Source organism: Heterodontus francisci, unplaced genomic scaffold (assembly GCF_036365525.1).
Source record: "Heterodontus francisci isolate sHetFra1 unplaced genomic scaffold, sHetFra1.hap1 HAP1_SCAFFOLD_70_3, whole genome shotgun sequence".
In the NCBI taxonomy this organism is placed as follows: Eukaryota; Metazoa; Chordata; class Chondrichthyes; order Heterodontiformes; family Heterodontidae; genus Heterodontus; species Heterodontus francisci.
This window is the reverse complement of record NW_027141599.1, coordinates 576,667-598,024: the sequence shown is the minus strand read 5'-3', so window position 1 is coordinate 598,024 and position 21,358 is coordinate 576,667.

Sequence of the window (21,358 nt, the reverse complement as noted above, 5' to 3'; positions counted from 1 at the left end):
AGAGTGACAGAGAGTGTCAGAGAGTGATAGAGAGTGTCAGAAAGTGATAGAGACTGTCAGAGAGTATCAGAGTTTGTCAGTGTGTGTCAGAGAGTGATAGAGATTGATAGAGAGTGTCTGAGAGTGTCAGAGAGTTTCAGAGAGTGATAGAGAGTGTCAGAGAGTGTCAGAGTGTGTCAGAGTGTGTCAGAGAGTGTCAGAGAGTGTCAGAGAGTGAAACAGAGTGATAGAGAGTGTCAGAGAGTGATAGAGCGTGCCAGAGAGTGATAGAGAGTGTCAGAGAGTGATAGAGAGTGAAAGAGAGTGTCAGAGAGTGTCAGAGAGTGATGGAGAGTGATAGAGAGTGTCAGAGAGTGATAGAGAGTGTCAGAGAGTGTCAGAGAGTGACAGAGTGTGACAGAGAATGTCTGAGAGTGTCAGTGAGTGTCAGAGAGTGATAGAGAGTGTCTGAGAGTGTCAGAGAGTGATAGAGAGTGATAGAGAGCCTCCGAGAGTGTCAGGGAGTGTCAGAGAGTGATAGAGAGTGTCAGAGAGTGTCAGAGTGTGTCAGAGTGTGTCAGAGAGTGTCAGAGAGTGTCAGAGAGTGATAGAGAGTGTCAGAGAGTGATAGAGCGTGTCAGAGAGTGATAGAGAGTGTCAGAGAGTGTCAGAGAGTGATAGAGAGTGATAGAGAGTGTCAGAGAGTGATAGAGAGTGTCTGAGAGTGTCAGAGAGTGATACGGAGTGTGATAGAGTGTGTCTGAGAGTGTCAGTGTGTGTCAGAGGGTGATAGTGAGTGATAGAGAGTTTCACAGAGTGTCATTGTGCGATAGAGAGTGTCAGAGAGTGATAGAGAGTGATAGAGAGTGTCAGAGAGTGTCAGAGAGTGATCGAGAGTGTCAGAGAGTGATAGAGAGTGATCGAGAGTGTCAGAGAGTGTTAGAGAGTGATAGAGAGCGTCAGAGAGTGTCATAGAGTGATAGAGAGTGTCAGAGTGTGTCACAGAGTGTCTGAGTGTGTCAGAGAGTGTCAGAGACTGTCCGAGAGTGATAGAGAGTGTCAGAGAGTGTCAGAGAGTGTCTGAGACTGTCCGAGAGTGATAGAGAGTGTCAGAGTATGTCAGAGAGTGATAGAGAGTGTCTGAGAGTGTCAGAGAGTGTCTGAGACTGTCAGAGTGATTCAGAGAGTGTCAGAGAGTGATAGAGAGATTCTGAGAGTGTCTGAGAGTGTCTGAGAGTGACAGAGAGTGTCTGAGAGTGTCAGTGAGTGTCAGAGAGTGATAGAGAGTGATAAAGAGTGTCTGAGAGTGTCAGAGAGTGTCAGAGAGTGATAAAGAGTGTCTGAGAGTGTCAGAGAGTGTCAGAGAGTGATAGAGAGTGTCAGAGAGTGTCAGAGAGTGATAGAGAGATTCTGAGAGTTTCTGAGAGTGTCTGAGAGTGACAGAGAGTGTCTGAGAGTGTCAGTGAGTGTCAGAGAGTGATAGAGAGTGATAAAGAGTGTCTGAGAGTGTCAGAGAGTGTCAGAGAGTGATAGAGAGTGTCAGAGAGTGTCAGAGAGTGATAGAGAGATTCTGAGAGTGTCTGAGAGTGTCTGAGAGTGACAGAGAGTGTCTGAGAGCGACAGAGAGTGTCTGGGAGTGTAAATGAGTGATAGAGAGTGTCAGAGAGTGTCAGAGAGTGATAGAGAGTGATTGAGTGTGTCAGAGAGTGTCAGAGAGCGTTAGAGAGTGACAGAGAATGTCTGAGAGTGTCAGTGAGTGTCAGAGAGTGATAGAGAGTGTCTGAGAGTGTCAGAGAGTGATAGAGAGTGATAGAGAGCCTCTGAGTGTGTCAGAGAGTGTCAGAGAGTGATAGAGAGTGTCAGAGAGTGTCAGAGTGTGTCAGAGAGTGATAGAGAGTGTCAGAGAGTGATAGAGAGTGAAAGAGAGTGTCAGAGAGTGTAAGAGAGTGATATAGAGTGATAGAGAGTGTCAGAGAGTGATAGAGAGTGTCAGAGAGTGTCAGAGAGTGACAGAGTGTGACAGAGAATGTCTGAGAGTGTCAGTGAGTGTCAGAGAGTGATAGAGAGTGTCTGAGAGTGTCAGAGAGTGATAGAGAGTGATAGAGAGCCTCTGAGAGTGTCAGAGAGTGTCAGAGAGTGATAGAGAGTGTCAGAGAGTGTCAGCGTGCGTCAGAGTGTGTCAGAGAGTGTCAGAGAGTGTCAGAGTATGATAGAGAGTGTCAGAGAGTGATAGAGCGTGTCAGAAAGTGATAGAGAGTGTCAGAGAGTGTCAGAGAGTGATAGAGAGTGAAAGAGAGTGTCAGAGAGTGTCAGAGAGTGATAGAGAGTGATAGAGAGTGTCAGAGAGTGATAGAGAGTATCAGAGAGTGATACGGAGTGTGATAGAGTGTGTTTGAGAGTGTCAGTGTGTGTCAGAGGTTGATAGTGAGTGATAGAGAGTTTCACAGAGTGTCATTGTGCCATAAAGAGTGTCAGAGAGTGATAGAGAGTGATAGAGAGTGTCAGAGAGTGTCAGAGAGTGATCGAGAGTGAACGAGAGTGTCAGAGAGTGATAGAGAGTGATCAAGAGTGTCAGAGAGTGATAGAGAGTGATAGAGAGCGTCAGAGAGTGTCATAGAGTGATAGAGAGTGTCAGAGTGTGTCACAGAGTGTCTGAGTGTGTCAGAGAGTGTCAGAGACTGTCCGAGAGTGATAGAGAGTGTCAGAGTATGTCAGAGAGTGATAAAGAGTGTCTGAGAGTGTCAGAGAGTGTCTGAGACAGTCAGAGTGATTCAGAGAGTGTCAGAGAGTGATAGACAATGATAGAGAGTGTCTGAGAGTGTCAGTGAGTGTCAGAGAGTGATAGAGAGTGATAAAGAGTGTCTGAGAGTGTCAGAGAGTGTCAGAGAGTGTCAGAGAGTGATAGAGAGTGTCAGAGAGTGATAGAGAGAGTCTGAGAGTATCTGAGAGTGTCTGAGAGTGACAGAGAGTGTCTGAGAGCGACAGAGAGTGTCTGGGAGTGTCAATGAGTGATAGAGCGTGTCAGAGAGTGATAGAGAGTGGTAGAGAGTGTCAGAGAGTGATCGAGATTGACAGAGAGTGATAGAGTGTGTCAGAGAGTGTCATAGAGTGATAGAGAGTGTCAGAGAGTGTCAGAGAGTGATAGAGAGTGATTGAGTGTGTCAGAGAGTGTCAGAGAGCGTTAGAGAGTGGTAGAGAATGTCTGAGAGTGTCTGAGAGTGACAGAGAGTGACAGAGAATGTCTGAGAGTGTCAGTGAGTGTCAGAGAGTGATAGAGAGTGTCTGAGAGTGTCAGAGAGTGATAGAGAGTGATAGAGAGCCTGTGAGTGTGTCAGAGAGTGTCAGAGAGTGATAGAGAGTGTCAGAGAGTGTCAGAGTGTGTCAGAGTGTGTCAGAGAGTGTCAGAGAGTGAAACAGAGTGATAGAGAGTGTCAGAGAGTGATAGAGCGTGTCAGAGAGTGATAGAGAGCGTCAGAGAGTGATAGAGAGTGAAAGAGAGTGTCAGAGAGTGTCAGAGAGTGATAGAGAGTGATAGAGAGTGTCAGAGAGTGATACGGAGTGTCAGAGAGTGATAGAGAGTGATAGAGAGCGTCAGGGAGTGTCATAGAGTGATAGAGAGTGTCAGAGTGTGTCACAGAGTGTCTGAGTGTGTCAGAGAGTGTCAGAGACTGTCCGAGAGTGATAGAGAGTGTCAGAGTATGTCAGAGAGTGATAGAGAGTGTCTGAGAGTGTCAGAGCGTGTCTGAGACAGTCAGTGATTCAGAGAGTGTCAGAGAGTGATAGACAATGATAGAGAGTGTCTGAGAGTGTCAGTGAGTGTCAGAGAGTGATAGAGAGTGTCAGAGAGTGTCAGAGAGTGTCAGAGAGTGACAGAGAGTGATAGAGAGTGATAGAGAGTGTCAGAGAGTGTCAGAGAGTGATGGAGAGGCTCTGCAAGTGTCAGAGTGTGTCAGAAAGTTTCAGAGAATGATAGAGAGTGTCAGAGAGTGTCAGAGAGTGACAGAGAGTGTCAGAGAGTGATAGAGAGTGTCAGAAAGTGATAGAGACTGTCAGAGAGTATCAGAGTTTGTCAGTGTGTGTCAGAGAGTGATAGAGATTGATAGAGAGTGTCTGAGAGTGTCAGAGAGTTTCAGAGAGTGATAGAGAGTGTCAGAGAGTGAAACAGAGTGATAGAGAGTGTCAGAGAGTGATAGAGCGTGCCAGAGAGTGATAGAGAGTGTCAGAGAGTGATAGAGAGTGAAAGAGAGTGTCAGAGAGTGTCAGAGAGTGATGGAGGGTGATAGAGAGTGTCAGAGAGTGATAGAGAGTGTCAGAGAGTGTCAGAGAGTGACAGAGTGTGACAGAGAATGTCTGAGAGTGTCAGTGAGTGTCAGAGAGTGATAGAGAGTGTCTGAGAGTGTCAGAGAGTGATAGAGAGTGATAGAGAGCCTCTGAGAGTGTCAGAGAGTGTCAGAGAGTGATAGAGAGTGTCAGAGAGTGTCAGAGTGTGTCAGAGTGTGTCAGAGAGTGTCAGAGAGTGTCAGAGAGTGATAGTGAGTGTCAGAGAGTGATAGAGAGTGATCGAGAGTGTCAGAGAGTGATAGAGAGTGTCTGAGAGTGTCAGAGAGTGATACGGAGTGTGATAGAGTGTGTCTGAGAGTGTCAGTGTGTGTCAGAGGGTGATAGTGAGTGATAGAGAGTTGCACAGAGTGTCATTGTGCGATAGAGAGTGTCAGAGAGTGATAGAGAGTGATAGAGAGTGTCAGAGAGTGTCAGAGAGTGATCGAGAGTGTCAGTGAGTGATAGAGAGTGATCGAGAGTGTCAGAGAGTGTTAGAGAGTGATAGAGAGAGTCAGAGAGTGTCATAGAGTGATAGAGAGTGTCAGAGTGTGTCACAGAGTGTCTGAGTGTGTCAGAGAGTGTCAGAGACTGTCCGAGAGTGATAGAGAGTGTCAGAGAGTGTCAGAGAGTGTCTGAGACTGTCCGAGAGTGATAGAGAGTGTCAGAGTATGTCAGAGAGTGATAGAGAGTGTCTGAGAGTGTCAGAGAGTGCCTGAGACTGTCAGAGTGATTCAGAGAGTGTCAGAGAGTGATAGACAATGATAGAGAGTGTCTGAGAGTGTCTGAGAGTGTCTGAGAGTGACAGAGAGTGTCTGAGAGCGACAGAGAGTGTCTGGGAGTGCCAATGAGTGATAGAGAGTGTCAGTGAGTGTCAGAGAGTGATAGAGACTTTCTGAGAGTGTCAGAGAGTGATAGAGAGTGATAGAGAGCCTCTGAGTGTGTCAGAGAGTGTCAGAGAGTGATAGAGAGTGTCAGAGAGTGTCAGAGTGTGTCAGAGTGTGTCAGAGAGTGTCAGAGAGTGAAACAGAGTGATAGAGAGTGTCAGAGAGTGATAGAGCGTGTCAGAGAGTGATAGAGAGTGATAGAGAGTGTCAGAGAGTGATAGAGAGTGTCAGAGAGTGTCAGAGAGTGACAGAGTGTGACAGAGAATGTCTGAGAGTGTCAGTGAGTGTCAGAGAGTGATAGAGAGTGTCTGAGAGTGTCAGAGAGTGATAGAGAGTGTCAGAGAGTGTCAGAGAGTGTCAGAGTGTGTCAGAGTGTGTCAGAGAGTGTCAGAGAGTGATAGAGAGTGTCAGAGAGTGTCATAGAGTGATAGAGAGTGTCAGAGAGTGTCAGTGTGTGTCAGAGGGTGATAGTGAGTGATAGAGAGTGAAAGAGAGTGTCAGGGAGTGTCATAGAGTGATAGAGAGTGTCAGAGAGTTTCAGAGAGTGATAGAGAGTGATTGAGTGTGTCTGAGAGTGTCTGAGAGTGTCAGAGAGTGTAAGAGAGTGTCACAGAGTGATAGAGAGTGTCAGAGAGTGTCAGAGTGTGTCAGAGAGTGTCAGAGAGTGAAACAGAGTGATAGAGAGTGTCAGAGAGTGATAGAGCGTGTCAGAGAGTGATAGAGAGTGTCTGAGAGTGTCAGAGAGTGATAGAGAGTGAAAGAGAGTGACAGAGAGTGTCAGAGAGTGATAGAGAGTGATAGAGAGTGTCAGAGAGAGATAGAGAGTGTCAGAGAGTGTCAGAGTGTGATACGGAGTGTGTTAGAGTGTTTCACAGAGTGTCATTGTGTGATAGAGAGTGTCAGAGAGTGATAGACAGTGTCAGAGAGTGTCAGAGAGTGATCGAGAGTGTCAGAGAGTGATAGAGAGTGATAGAGAGTGTCAGGGGGTGTCATAGAGTGATAGATAGTGTCAGAGTGTGTCACAGAGTGTCTGAGTGTGTCAGAGAGTGTCAGAGACTGTCCGAGAGTGATAGAGAGTGTCAGAGAGTGTCAGAGAGTGATAGAGAGTGTCTGAGAGTGTCAGAGAGTGTCTGAGACTGTCAGAGTGATTCAGTGAGTGTCAGAGTGTGATAGACAATGATAGAGAGTGTCTGAGAGTGTCAGTGAGTGTCAGAGAGTGATAGAGAGTGTCTGAGAGTGTCAGAGAGTGTCAGAGAGTGTCAGAGAGTGACAGAGAGTGATAGAGAGTGATAGAGAGTGTCAGAGAGTGTCAGAGAGTGTTAGAGAGGGTCTGCGAGTGTCAGAGTGTGTCAGAAATTGTCAGAGAGCGATAGAGAGTGTTTGAGAGTGTCAGAGAGTGTCTGAGACTGTCAGAGTGATTCAGAGAGTGTCAGAGAGTGATAGACAATGATAGAGAGTGTCTGAGAGTGTCAGTGAGTGTCAGAGAGTGATAGAGAGTGATAAAGAGTGTCTGAGAGTGTCAGAGAGTGTCAGAGAGTGTCAGAGAGTGATAGAGAGTGTCAGAGAGTGTCAGAGACTGATAGAGAGATTCTGAGAGTGTCTGAGAGTGTCTGAGAGTGACAGAGAGTGTCTGAGAGCGACAGAGAGTGTCTGGGAGTGTAAATGAGTGATAGAAGAGTGTCAGAGAGTGTCAGAGAGTGATAGAGAGTGATTGGGTGTGTCAGAGAGTGTCAGAGAGCGTTAGAGAGTGACAGAGAATGTCTGAGAGTGTCAGTGAGTGTCAGAGAGTGATAGAGAGTGTCTGAGAGTGTCAGAGAGTGATAGAGAGTGATAGAGAGTGTCAGAGTGTGTCAGAGAGTGTCAGAGAGTGATAGAGAGTGTCAGAGAGTGTCAGAGTGTGTCAGAGTGTGTCAGAGAGTGTCAGAGAGTGAAACAGAGTGATAGAGAGTGTCAGAGAGTGATAGAGCGTGTCAGAGAGTGATAGAGAGTGTCAGAGAGTGTCAGAGAGTGATAGAGAGTGAAAGAGAGTGTCAGAGAGTGTCAGAGAGTGATAGAGAGTGTCAGAGAGTGTCAGAGAGTGTCAGAGAGTGACAGAGAGTGATAGAGAGTGATAGAGAGTGTCAGAGAGTGTCAGAGAGTGATGGAGAGGCTCTGCAAGTGTCAGAGTGTGTCAGAAAGTTTCAGAGAGTGATAGAGAGTGTCAGAGAGTGTCAGAGAGTGACAGAGAGTGTCAGAGAGTGATAGAGAGTGTCAGAAAGTGATAGAGACTGTCAGAGAGTATCAGAGTTTGTCAGTGTGTGTCAGAGAGTGATAGAGATTGATAGAGAGTGTCTGAGAGTGTCAGAGAGTTTCAGAGAGTGATAGAGAGTGTCAGAGAGTGTCAGAGTGTGTCAGAGTGTGTCAGAGAGTGTCAGAGAGTGTCAGAGAGTGAAACAGAGTGATAGAGAGTGTCAGAGAGTGATAGAGCGTGCCAGAGAGTGATAGAGAGTGTCAGAGAGTGATAGAGAGTGAAAGAGAGTGTCAGAGAGTGTCAGAGAGTGATGGAGAGTGATAGAGAGTGTCAGAGAGTGATAGAGAGTGTCAGAGAGTGTCAGAGTGTGACAGAGTGTGACAGAGAAAGTCTGAGAGTGTCAGTGAGTGTCAGAGAGTGATAGAGAGTGTCTGAGAGTGTCAGAGAGTGATAGAGAGTGATAGAGAGCCTCCGAGAGTGTCAGGGAGTGTCAGAGAGTGATAGAGAGTGTCAGAGAGTGTCAGAGTGTGTCAGAGTGTGTCAGAGAGTGTCAGAGAGTGTCAGAGAGTGATAGAGAGTGTCAGAGAGTGATAGAGCGTGTCAGAGAGTGATAGAGAGTGTCAGAGAGTGTCAGAGAGTGATGGAGAGTGATAGAGAGTGTCAGAGAGTGATAGAGAGTGTCTGAGAGTGTCAGAGAGTGATACGGAGTGTGATAGAGTGTGTCTGAGAGTGTCAGTGTGTGTCAGAGGGTGATAGTGAGTGATAGAGAGTTTCACAGAGTGTCATTGTGCGATAGAGAGTGTCAGAGAGTGATAGAGAGTGATAGAGAGTGTCAGAGAGTGTCAGAGAGTGATCGAGAGTGTCAGAGAGTGATAGAGAGTGATCGAGAGTGTCAGAGAGTGTTAGAGAGTGATAGAGAGCGTCAGAGAGTGTCATAGAGTGATAGAGAGTGTCAGAGTGTGTCACAGAGTGTCTGAGTGTGTCAGAGAGTGTCAGAGACTGTCCGAGAGTGATAGAGAGTGTCAGAGAGTGTCAGAGAGTGTCTGAGACTGTCCGAGAGTGATAGAGAGTGTCAGAGTATGTCAGAGAGTGATAGAGAGTGTCTGAGAGTGTCAGAGAGTGTCTGAGACTGTCAGAGTGATTCAGAGAGTGTCAGAGAGTGATAGACAATGATAGAGAGTGTCTGAGAGTGTCTGAGAGTGTCTGAGAGTGACAGAGAGTGTCTGAGAGCGACAGAGAGTGTCTGGGAGTGCCAATGAGTGATAGAGAGTGTCAGAGAGTGTCAGAGAGTGATAGAGAGTGATTGAGTGTGTCAGAGAGTGTCAGAGAGCGTTAGAGAGTGACAGAGAATGTCTGAGAGTGTCAGTGAGTGTCAGAGAGTGATAGAGACTTTCTGAGAGTGTCAGAGAGTGATAGAGAGTGATAGAGAGCCTCTGAGTGTGTCAGAGAGTGTCAGAGAGTGATAGAGAGTGTCAGAGAGTGTCAGAGTGTGTCAGAGTGTGTCAGAGAGTGTCAGAGAGTGAAACAGAGTGATAGAGAGTGTCAGAGAGTGATAGAGCGTGTCAGAGAGTGATAGAGAGTGTCAGAGAGTGATAGAGAGTGAAAGAGAGTGTCAGAGAGTGTCAGAGAGTGATAGAGAGTGATAGAGAGTGTCAGAGAGTGATAGAGAGTGTCAGAGAGTGTCAGAGAGTGACAGAGTGTGACAGAGAATGTCTGAGAGTGTCAGTGAGTGTCAGAGAGTGATAGAGAGTGTCTGAGACTGTCAGAGAGTGATAGAGAGTGTCAGAGAGTGTCAGAGAGTGTCAGAGTGTGTCAGAGTGTGTCAGAGAGTGTCAGAGAGTGATAGAGAGTGTCAGAGAGTGTCATAGAGTGATAGAGAGTGTCAGAGAGTGTCAGTGTGTGTCAGAGGGTGATAGTGAGTGATAGAGAGTGAAAGAGAGTGTCAGGGAGTGTCATAGAGTGATAGAGAGTGTCAGAGAGTGTCAGAGAGTGATAGAGAGTGATTGAGTGTGTCTGAGAGTGTCTGAGAGTGTCAGAGAGTGTAAGAGAGTGTCACAGAGTGATAGAGAGTGTCAGAGAGTGTCAGAGTGTGTCAGAGTGTGTCAGAGAGTGTCAGAGAGTGAAACAGAGTGATAGAGAGTGTCAGAGAGTGATAGAGCGTGTCAGAGAGTGATAGAGAGTGTCTGAGAGTGTCAGAGAGTGATAGAGAGTGAAAGAGAGTGACAGAGAGTGTCAGAGAGTGATAGAGAGTGATAGAGAGTGTCAGAGAGAGATAGAGAGTGTCAGAGAGTGTCAGAGTGTGATACGGAGTGTGTTAGAGTGTTTCACAGAGTGTCATTGTGTGATAGAGAGTGTCAGAGAGTGATAGACAGTGTCAGAGAGTGTCAGAGAGTGATCGAGAGTGTCAGAGAGTGATAGAGAGTGATAGAGAGCGTCAGGGGGTGTCATAGAGTGATAGATAGTGTCAGAGTGTGTCACAGAGTGTCTGAGTGTGTCAGAGAGTGTCAGAGACTGTCCGAGAGTGATAGAGAGTGTCAGAGAGTGTCAGAGAGTGATAGAGAGTGTCTGAGAGTTTCAGAGAGTGTCTGAGACTGTCAGAGTGATTCAGTGAGTGTCAGAGTGTGATAGACAATGATAGAGAGTGTCTGAGAGTGTCAGAGAGTGTCAGAGAGTGACAGAGAGTGATAGAGAGTGATAAAGAGTGTCAGAGAGTGTCAGAGAGTGATAGAGAGGGTCTGCGAGTGTCAGAGTGTGTCAGAAATTGTCAGAGAGCGATAGAGAGTGTCAGTGAGCGTCAGAGAGTGATAGAGAGTGTCAGAGAGTGATAGAGAGTGTCAGAGAGTGTCAGTGAGTGTCAGAAAGTGATAGAGACTGTCAGAGAATATCAGAGTTTGTCATAGTGAGTGAGAGAGTGATAGAGATTGATAGAGAGTGTCTGAGAGTGTCAGAGAGTTTCAGAGAGTGTCTGAGAATATCAGAGAGTGTCAGTGAGTGATAGAGAGTGTCTGAGAGTGTCAGAGAGTGTCAGAGTGTGTCAGAGAGAGTGAAAGAGAGTGTCAGAGAGTGTCATTGTGTGATAGAGAGTGTCAGAGAGTGATAGAGAGTGAAAGAGAGTGTCAGAGAGTGTCAGAGAGTGATCGAGAGTGTCAGAGAGTGATAGAGAGTGATAGAGAGCATCAGAGAGTGTCATAGAGTGATAGAGAGTGTCAGAGTGTGTCACAGAGTGTCTGAGTGTGTCAGAGAGTGTCAGAGACTGTCCGAGAGTGATAGAGAGTGTCAGAGTATGTCAGAGAGTGATAGAGAGTGTTTGAGAGTGTCAGAGAGTGTCTGAGACTGTCAGAGTGATTCAGAGAGTGTCAGAGAGTGATAGACAATGATAGAGAGTGTCTGAGAGTGTCAGTGAGTGTCAGAGAGTGATAGAGAGTGATAAAGAGTGTCTGAGAGTGTCAGAGAGTGTCAGAGAGTGTCAGAGAGTGATAGAGAGTGTCAGAGAGTGTCAGAGACTGATAGAGAGTGAAAGAGAGTGTCAGAGAGTGTCAGAGAGTGATAGAGAGTGTCAGAGAGTGTCAGAGAGTGTCAGAGAGTGACAGAGAGTAATAGAGAGTGATAGAGAGTGTCAGAGAGTGTCAGAGAGTGACAGAGAGTGTCTGAGAGCGACAGAGAGTGTCTGGGAGTGTAAATGAGTGATATAAGAGTGTCAGAGAGTGATAGAGAGTGATTGGGTGTGTCAGAGAGTGTCAGAGAGCGTTAGAGAGTGACAGAGAATGTCTGAGAGTGTCAGTGAGTGTCAGAGAGTGATAGAGAGTGTCTGAGAGTGTCAGAGAGTGATAGAGAGTGATAGAGAGTGTCAGAGTGTGTCAGAGAGTGTCAGAGAGTGATAGAGAGTGTCAGAGAGTGTCAGAGTGTGTCAGAGTGTGTCAGAGAGTGTCAGAGAGTGAAACAGAGTGATAGAGAGTGTCAGAGAGTGATAGAGCGTGTCAGAGAGTGATAGAGAGTGTCAGAGAGTGTCAGAGAGTGATAGAGAGTGAAAGAGAGTGTCAGAGAGTGTCAGAGAGTGATAGAGAGTGTCAGAGAGTGTCAGAGAGTGTCAGAGAGTGACAGAGAGTGATAGAGAGTGATAGAGAGTGTCAGAGAGTGTCAGAGAGTGATGGAGAGGCTCTGCAAGTGTCAGAGTGTGTCAGAAAGTTTCAGAGAGTGATAGAGAGTGTCAGAGAGTGTCAGAGAGTGACAGAGAGTGTCAGAGAGTGATAGAGAGTGTCAGAAAGTGATAGAGACTGTCAGAGAGTATCAGAGTTTGTCAGTGTGTGTCAGAGAGTGATAGAGATTGATAGAGAGTGTCTGAGAGTGTCAGAGAGTTTCAGAGAGTGATAGAGAGTGTCAGAGAGTGTCAGAGTGTGTCAGAGTGTGTCAGAGAGTGTCAGAGAGTGTCAGAGAGTGAAACAGAGTGATAGAGAGTGTCAGAGAGTGATAGAGCGTGCCAGAGAGTGATAGAGAGTGTCAGAGAGTGATAGAGAGTGAAAGAGAGTGTCAGAGAGTGTCAGAGAGTGATGGAGAGTGATAGAGAGTGTCAGAGAGTGATAGAGAGTGTCAGAGAGTGTCAGAGAGTGACAGAGTGTGACAGAGAATGTCTGAGAGTGTCAGTGAGTGTCAGAGAGTGATAGAGAGTGTCTGAGAGTGTCAGAGAGTGATAGAGAGTGATAGAGAGCCTCCGAGAGTGTCAGGGAGTGTCAGAGAGTGATAGAGAGTGTCAGAGAGTGTCAGAGTGTGTCAGAGTGTGTCAGAGAGTGTCAGAGAGTGTCAGAGAGTGATAGAGAGTGTCAGAGAGTGATAGAGCGTGTCAGAGAGTGATAGAGAGTGATAGAGAGTGTCAGAGAGTGATAGAGAGTGTCTGAGAGTGTCAGAGAGTGATACGGAGTGTGATAGAGTGTGTCTGAGAGTGTCAGTGTGTGTCAGAGGGTGATAGTGAGTGATAGAGAGTTTCACAGAGTGTCATTGTGCGATAGAGAGTGTCAGAGAGTGATAGAGAGTGATAGAGAGTGTCAGAGAGTGTCAGAGAGTGATCGAGAGTGTCAGAGAGTGATAGAGAGTGATCGAGAGTGTCAGAGAGTGTTAGAGAGTGATAGAGAGCGTCAGAGAGTGTCATAGAGTGATAGAGAGTGTCAGAGTGTGTCACAGAGTGTCTGAGTGTGTCAGAGAGTGTCAGAGACTGTCCGAGAGTGATAGAGAGTGTCAGAGAGTGTCAGAGAGTGTCTGAGACTGTCCGAGAGTGATAGAGAGTGTCAGAGTATGTCAGAGAGTGATAGAGAGTGTCTGAGAGTGTCAGAGAGTGTCTGAGACTGTCAGAGTGATTCAGAGAGTGTCAGAGAGTGATAGACAATGATAGAGAGTGTCTGAGAGTGTCTGAGAGTGTCTGAGAGTGACAGAGAGTGTCTGAGAGCGACAGAGAGTGTCTGGGAGTGCCAATGAGTGATAGAGAGTGTCAGAGAGTGTCAGAGAGTGTCAGAGTGTGTCAGAGAGTGTCAGAGAGTGAAACAGAGTGATAGAGAGTGTCAGAGAGTGATAGAGCGTGTCAGAGAGTGATAGAGAGTGTCAGAGAGTGATAGAGAGTGAAAGAGAGTGTCAGAGAGTGTCAGAGAGTGATAGAGAGTGATAGAGTGTGTCAGAGAGTGATAGAGAGTGTCAGAGAGTGTCAGAGAGTGACAGAGTGTGACAGAGAATGTCTGAGAGTGTCAGTGAGTGTCAGAGAGTGATAGAGAGTGTCTGAGACTGTCAGAGAGTGATAGAGAGTGTCAGAGAGTGTCAGAGAGTGTCAGAGTGTGTCAGAGTGTGTCAGAGAGTGTCAGAGAGTGATAGAGAGTGTCAGAGAGTGTCATAGAGTGATAGAGAGTGTCAGAGAGTGTCAGTGTGTGTCAGAGGGTGATAGTGAGTGATAGAGAGTGAAAGAGAGTGTCAGGGAGTGTCATAGAGTGATAGAGAGTGTCAGAGAGTGTCAGAGAGTGATAGAGAGTGATTGAGTGTGTCTGAGAGTGTCTGAGAGTGTCAGAGAGTGTAAGAGAGTGTCACAGAGTGATAGAGAGTGTCAGAGAGTGTCAGAGTGTGTCAGAGTGTGTCAGAGAGTGTCAGAGAGTGAAACAGAGTGATAGAGAGTGTCAGAGAGTGATAGAGCGTGTCAGAGAGTGATAGAGAGTGTCTGAGAGTGTCAGAGAGTGATAGAGAGTGAAAGAGAGTGACAGAGAGTGTCAGAGAGTGATAGAGAGTGATAGAGAGTGTCAGAGAGAGATAGAGAGTGTCAGAGCGTGTCAGAGAGTGATAGAGAGTGTCAGAGAGTGTCAGAGACTGATAGAGAGATTCTGAGAGTGTCTGAGAGTGTCTGAGAGTGACAGAGAGTGTCTGAGAGCGACAGAGAGTGTCTGGGAGTGTAAATGAGTGATAGAAGAGTGTCAGAGAGTGATAGAGAGTGATTGGGTGTGTCAGAGAGTGTCAGAGAGCGTTAGAGAGTGACAGAGAATGTCTGAGAGTGTCAGTGAGTGTCAGAGAGTGATAGAGAGTGTCTGAGAGTGTCAGAGAGTGATAGAGAGTGATAGAGATTGTCAGAGTGTGTCAGAGAGTGTCAGAGAGTGATAGAGAGTGTCAGAGAGTGTCAGAGTGTGTCAGAGTGTGTCAGAGAGTGTCAGAGAGTGAAACAGAGTGATAGAGAGTGTCAGAGAGTGATAGAGCGTGTCAGAGAGTGATAGAGAGTGTCAGAGAGTGTCAGAGAGTGATAGAGAGTGAAAGAGAGTGTCAGAGAGTGTCAGAGAGTGATAGAGAGTGTCAGAGAGTGTCAGAGAGTGTCAGAGAGTGACAGAGAGTGATAGAGAGTGATAGAGAGTGTCAGAGAGTGTCAGAGAGTGATGGAGAGGCTCTGCAAGTGTCAGAGTGTGTCAGAAAGTTTCAGAGAGTGATAGAGAGTGTCAGAGAGTGTCAGAGAGTGACAGAGAGTGTCAGAGAGTGATAGAGAGTGTCAGAAAGTGATAGAGACTGTCAGAGAGTATCAGAGTTTGTCAGTGTGTGTCAGAGAGTGATAGAGATTGATAGAGAGTGTCTGAGAGTGTCAGAGAGTTTCAGAGAGTGATAGAGAGTGTCAGAGAGTGTCAGAGTGTGTCAGAGTGTGTCAGAGAGTGTCAGAGAGTGTCAGAGAGTGAAACAGAGTGATAGAGAGTGTCAGAGAGTGATAGAGCGTGCCAGAGAGTGATAGAGAGTGTCAGAGAGTGATAGAGAGTGAAAGAGAGTGTCAGAGAGTGTCAGAGAGTGATGGAGAGTGATAGAGAGTGTCAGAGAGTGATAGAGAGTGTCAGAGAGTGTCAGAGAGTGACAGAGTGTGACAGAGAATGTCTGAGAGTGTCAGTGAGTGTCAGAGAGTGATAGAGAGTGTCTGAGAGTGTCAGAGAGTGATAGAGAGTGATAGAGAGCCTCCGAGAGTGTCAGGGAGTGTCAGAGAGTGATAGAGAGTGTCAGAGAGTGTCAGAGTGTGTCAGAGTGTGTCAGAGAGTGTCAGAGAGTGTCAGAGAGTGATAGAGAGTGTCAGAGAGTGATAGAGCGTGTCAGAGAGTGATAGAGAGTGTCAGAGAGTGTCAGAGAGTGATAGAGAGTGATAGAGAGTGTCAGAGAGTGATAGAGAGTGTCTGAGAGTGTCAGAGAGTGATACGGAGTGTGATAGAGTGTGTCTGAGAGTGTCAGTGTGTGTCAGAGGGTGATAGTGAGTGATAGAGAGTTTCACAGAGTGTCATTGTGCGATAGAGAGTGTCAGAGAGTGATAGAGAGTGATAGAGAGTGTCAGAGAGTGTCAGAGAGTGATCGAGAGTGTCAGAGAGTGATAGAGAGTGATCGAGAGTGTCAGAGAGTGTTAGAGAGTGATAGAGAGCGTCAGAGAGTGTCATAGAGTGATAGAGAGTGTCAGAGTGTGTCACAGAGTGTCTGAGTGTGTCAGAGAGTGTCAGAGACTGTCCGAGAGTGATAGAGAGTGTCAGAGAGTGTCAGAGAGTGTCTGAGACTGTCCGAGAGTGATAGAGAGTGTCAGAGTATGTCAGAGAGTGATAGAGAGTGTCTGAGAGTGTCAGAGAGTGTCTGAGACTGTCAGAGTGATTCAGAGAGTGTCAGAGAGTGATAGACAATGATAGAGAGTGTCTGAGAGTGTCTGAGAGTGTCTGAGAGTGACAGAGAGTGTCTGAGAGCGACAGAGAGTGTCTGGGAGTGCCAATGAGTGATAGAGAGTGTCAGAGAGTGTCAGAGAGTGATAGAGAGTGATTGAGTGTGTCAGAGAGTGTCAGAGAGCGTTAGAGAGTGACAGAGAATGTCTGAGAGTGTCAGTGAGTGTCAGAGAGTGATAGAGACTTTCTGAGAGTGTCAGAGAGTGATAGAGAGTGATAGAGAGCCTCTGAGTGTGTCAGAGAGTGTCAGAGAGTGATAGAGAGTGTCAGAGAGTGTCAGAGTGTGTCAGAGTGTGTCAGAGAGTGTCAGAGAGTGAAACAGAGTGATAGAGAGTGTCAGAGAGTGATAGAGCGTGTCAGAGAGTGATAGAGAGTGTCAGAGAGTGATAGAGAGTGAAAGAGAGTGTCAGAGAGTGTCAGAGAGTGATAGAGAGTGATAGAGAGTGTCAGAGAGTGATAGAGAGTGCCAGAGAGTGTCAGAGAGTGACAGAGTGTGACAGAGAATGTCTGAGAGTGTCAGTGAGTGTCAGAGAGTGATAGAGAGTGTCTGAGACTGTCAGAGAGTGATAGAGAGTGTCAGAGAGTGTCAGAGAGTGTCAGAGTGTGTCAGAGTGTGTCAGAGAGTGTCAGAGAGTGATAGAGAGTGTCAGAGAGTGTCATAGAGTGATAGAGAGTGTCAGAGAGTGTCAGTGTGTGTCAGAGGGTGATAGTGAGTGATAGAGAGTGAAAGAGAGTGTCAGGGAGTGTCATAGAGTGATAGAGAGTGTCAGAGAGTGTCAGAGAGTGATAGAGAGTGATTGAGTGTGCCTGAGAGTGTCTGAGAGTGTCAGAGAGTGTAAGAGAGTGTCACAGAGTGATAGAGAGTGTCAGAGTGTGTCAGAGAGTGTCAGAGAGTGAAACAGAGTGATAGAGAGTGTCAGAGAGTGATAGAGCGTGTCAGAGAGTGATAGAGAGTGTCTGAGAGTGTCAGAGAGTGATAGAGAGTGAAAGAGAGTGACAGAGAGTGTCAGAGAGTGATAGAGAGTGATAGAGAGTGTCAGAGAGAGATAGAGAGTGTCAGAGAGTGTCAGAGTGTGATACGGAGTGTGTTAGAGTGTTTCACAGAGTGCCATTGTGTGATAGAGAGTGTCAGCGAGTGATAGACAGTGTCAGAGAGTGTCAGAGAGTGATCGAGAGTGTCAGAGAGTGATAGAGAGTGATAGAGAGCGTCAGGGGGTGTCATAGAGTGATAGATAGTGTCAGAGTGTGTCACAGAGTGTCTGAGTGTGTCAGAGAGTGTCAGAGACTGTCCGAGAGTGATAGAGAGTGTCAGAGAGTGTCAGAGAGTGATAGAGAGTGTCTGAGAGTTTCAGAGAGTGTCTGAGACTGTCAGAGTGATTCAGTGAGTGTCAGAGTGTGATAGACAATGATAGAGAGTGTCTGAGAGTGTCAGAGAGTGTCAGAGAGTGACAGAGAGTGATAGAGAGTGATAAAGAGTGTCAGAGAGTGTCAGAGAGTGATAGAGAGGGTCTGCGAGTGTCAGAGTGTGTCAGAAATTGTCAGAGAGCGATAGAGAGTGTCAGTGAGCGTCAGAGAGTGATAGAGAGTGTCAGAGAGTGATAGAGAGTGTCAGAGAGTGTCAGTGAGTGTCAGAAAGTGATAGAGACTGTCAGAGAGTATCAGAGTTTGTCATAGTGAGTGAGAGAGTGATAGAGATTGATAGAGAGTGTCTGAGAGTGTCAGAGAGTTTCAGAGAGTGTCTGAGAATATCAGAGAGTGTCAGTGAGTGATAGAGAGTGTCTGAGAGTGTCAGAGAGTGTCAGAGTGTCAGAGAGAGTGAAAGAGAGTGTCAGAGAGTGTCATTGTGTGATAGAGAGTGTCAGAGAGTGATAGAGAGTGAAAGAGAGTGTCAGAGAGTGTCAGAGAGTGATCGAGAGTGTCAGAGAGTGATAGAGAGTGATAGAGAGCATCAGAGAGTGTCATAGAGTGATAGAGAGTGTCAGAGTGTGTCACAGAGTGTCTGAGTGTGTCAGAGAGTGTCAGAGACTGTCCGAGAGTGATAGAGAGTGTCAGAGTATGTCAGAGAGTGATAGAGAGTGTTTGAGAGTGTCAGAGAGTGTCTGAGACTGTCAGAGTGATTCAAGAGTGTCAGAGAGTGATAGACAATGATAGAGAGTGTCTGAGAGTGTCAGTGAGTGTCAGAGAGTGATAGAGAGTGATAAAGAGTGTCTGAGAGTGTCAGAGAGTGTCAGAGAGTGATAGAGAGTGTCAGAGAGTGTCAGAGAGTGATAGAGAGATTCTGAGAGTGTCTGAGAGTGTCTGAGAGTGACAGAGAGTGTCTGAGAGCGACAGAGAGTGTCTGGGAGTGTAAATGAGTGATAGAAGAGTGTCAGAGAGTGTCAGAGTGTGATAGAGAGTGATTGAGTGTGTCAGAGAGTGTCAGAGAGCGTTAGAGAGTGACAGAGAATGTCTGAGAGTGTCAGTGAGTGTCAGAGAGTGATAGAGAGTGACTGAGAGTGTCAGAGAGTGATGGAGAGTGATAGAGAGTGTCAGAGTGTGTCAGAGAGTGTCAGAGAGGGATAGAGAGTGTCAGAGAGTGTCAGAGTGTGTCAGAGTGTGTCAGAGAGTGTCAGAGAGTGAAACAGAGTGATAGAGAGTGTCAGAGAGTGATAGAGCGTGTCAGAGAGTGATAGAGAGTGTCAGAGAGTGATAGAGAGTGAAAGAGAGTGTCAGAGAGTGTCAGAGAGTGATAGAGAGTGTCAGAGAGTGATAGAGAGTGTCAGAGAGTGTCAGAGAGTGACAGAGTGTGACAGAGAATGTCTGAGAGTGTCAGTGAGTGTCAGAGAGTGATAGAGAGTGTCTGAGAGTGTCAAAGAGTGATAGAGAGTGATAGAGAGCCTCTGAGATTGTCAGAGAGTGTCAGAGAGTGATAGAGAGTGTCAGAGAGTGTCAGAGAGTGTCAGAGAGTGATAGAGAGTGTCAGAGAGTGATAGAGCGTGTCAGAGAGTGATAGAGAGTGTCAGAGAGTGTCAGAGAGTGATAGAGAGTGAAAGAGAGTGTCAGAGAGTGTCAGAGAGTGATAGAGAGTGATAGAGAGTGTCAGAGAGTGATAGAGAGTGTCAGAGAGTGTCAGAGAGTGATACGGAGTGTGATAGAGTGTGTCTGAGAGTGTCAGTGTGTCAGAGGGTGATAGTGAGTGCTAGAGAGTTTCACAGAGTGTCATTGTGCGATAGAGAGTGTCAGAGAGTGATAGAGAGTGATAGAGAGTGTCAGAGAGTATCAGAGAGTGATAGAGAGTGTCAGAGAGTGTCAGAGAGTGATAGAGAGATTCTGAGAGTGTCTGAGAGTGTCTGAGAGAGACAGAGAGTGTCTGAGAGCGACAGAGAGTGTCTGGGGGTGTAAATGAGTGATAGAGAGTGTCAGAGAGTGTCAGAGAGTGATAGAGAGTGATTGAGTGTGTCAGAGAGTGTCAGAGAGCGTTAGAGAGTGACAGAGAATGTCTGAGAGTGTCAGTGAGTGTCAGAGAGTGATAGAGAGTGTCTGAGAGTGTCAGAGAGTGATAGAGAGTGATAGAGAGTGTCAGAGAGTGTCAGAGTGTGTGAGAGTGTGTCAGAGAGTGTCAGAGAGTGAAACAGAGTGATAGAGAGTGTCAGAGAGTGATAGAGCGTGTCAGAGAGTGATAGAGAGTGTCAGAGAGTGATAGAGAGTGAAAGAGAGTGTCAGAGAGTGATAGAGAGTGATAGAGAGTGTCAGAGTGTGTCAGAGAGTGTCAGAGAGTGATAGAGAGTGTCAGAGAGTGTCAGAGTGTGTCAGAGTGTGTCAGAGAGTGTCAGAGAGTGAAACAGAGTGATAGAGAGTGTCAGAGAGTGATAGAGCGTGTCAGAGAGTGATAGAGAGTGTCAGAGAGTGATAGAGAGTGAAAGAGAGTGTCAGAGAGTGTCAGAGAGTGATAGAGAGTGTCAGAGAGTGTCAGTGAGTGTCAGAGAGTGATAGAGAGTGTCTGAGAGTGTCAGAGAGTGATAGAGAGTGTCAGAGTGTGTCAGAGAGTGTCAGAGAGTGATAGAGAGTGATAGAGAGTGTCAGAGTGTGTCAGAGTGTGTCAGAGAGTGTCAGAGAGTGTCAGAGAGTGATAGAGAGTGTCAGAGAGTGATAGAGCGTGTCAGAGAGTGATAGAGAGTGTCAGAGAGTGATAGAGAGTGAAAGAGAGTGTCAGAGAGTGTCAGAGAGTGATAGAGAGTGATAGAGAGTGTCAGAGAGTGATAGAGAGTGTCAGAGAGTGTCAGAGAGTGATACGGAGTGTGATAGAGTGTGTCTGAGAGTGTCAGTGTGTCAGAGGGTGATAGTGAGTGATAGAGAGTTTCACAGAGTGTCATTGTGCGATAGAGAGTGACAGAGAGTGGTAGAGAGTGTCAGAGAGTGATCGAGATTGACAGAGAGTGATAGAGTGTGTCAGAGAGTGTCATAGAGTGATAGAGAGTGTCAGAGAGTGTCAGAGAGTGATAGAGAGTGATTGAGTGTGTCAGAGAGTGTCAGAGAGCGTTAGAGAGTGGTAGAGAATGTCTGAGAGTGTCTGAGAGTGACAGAGAGTGACAGAGAATGTCTGAGAGTGTCAGTGAGTGTCAGAGAGTGATAGAGAGTGACTGAGAGTGTCAGAGAGTGATGGAGAGTGATAGAGAGTGTCAGAGTGTGTCAGAGAGTGTCAGAGAGGGATAGAGAGTGTCAGAGAGTGTCAGAGTGTGTCAGAGTGTGTCAGAGAGTGTCAGAGAGTGAAACAGAGTGATAGAGAGTGTCAGAGAGTGATAGAGCGTGTCAGAGAGTGATAGAGAGTGTCAGAGAGTGATAGAGAGTGAAAGAGAGTGTCAGAGAGTGTCAGAGAGTGATAGAGAGTGTCAGAGAGTGATAGAGAGTGTCAGAGAGTGTCAGAGAGTGACAGAGTGTGACAGAGAATGTCTGAGAGTGTCAGTGAGTGTCAGAGAGTGATAGAGAGTGTCTGAGAGTGTCAAAGAGTGATAGAGAGTGATAGAGAGCCTCTGAGATTGTCAGAGAGTGTCAGAGAGTGATAGAGAGTGTCAGAGAGTGTCAGAGAGTGTCAGAGAGTGATAGAGAGTGTCAGAGAGTGATAGAGCGTGTCAGAGAGTGATAGAGAGTGTCAGAGAGTGTCAGAGAGTGATAGAGAGTGAAAGAGAGTGTCAGAGAGTGTCAGAGAGTGATAGAGAGTGATAGAGAGTGTCAGAGAGTGATAGAGAGTGTCAGAGAGTGTCAGAGAGTGATACGGAGTGTGATAGAGTGTGTCTGAGAGTGTCAGTGTGTCAGAGGGTGATAGTGAGTGCTAGAGAGTTTCACAGAGTGTCATTGTGCGATAGAGAGTGTCAGAGAGTGATAGAGAGTGATAGAGAGTGTCAGAGAGTATCAGAGAGTGATAGAGAGTGTCAGAGAGTGTCAGAGAGTGATAGAGAGATTCTGAGAGTGTCTGAGAGTGTCTGAGAGAGACAGAGAGTGTCTGAGAGCGACAGAGAGTGTCTGGGGGTGTAAATGAGTGATAGAGAGTGTCAGAGAGTGTCAGAGAGTGATAGAGAGTGATTGAGTGTGTCAGAGAGTGTCAGAGAGCGTTAGAGAGTGACAGAGAATGTCTGAGAGTGTCAGTGAGTGTCAGAGAGTGATAGAGAGTGTCTGAGAGTGTCAGAGAGTGATAGAGAGTGATAGAGAGTGTCAGAGAGTGTCAGAGTGTGTGAGAGTGTGTCAGAGAGTGTCAGAGAGTGAAACAGAGTGATAGAGAGTGT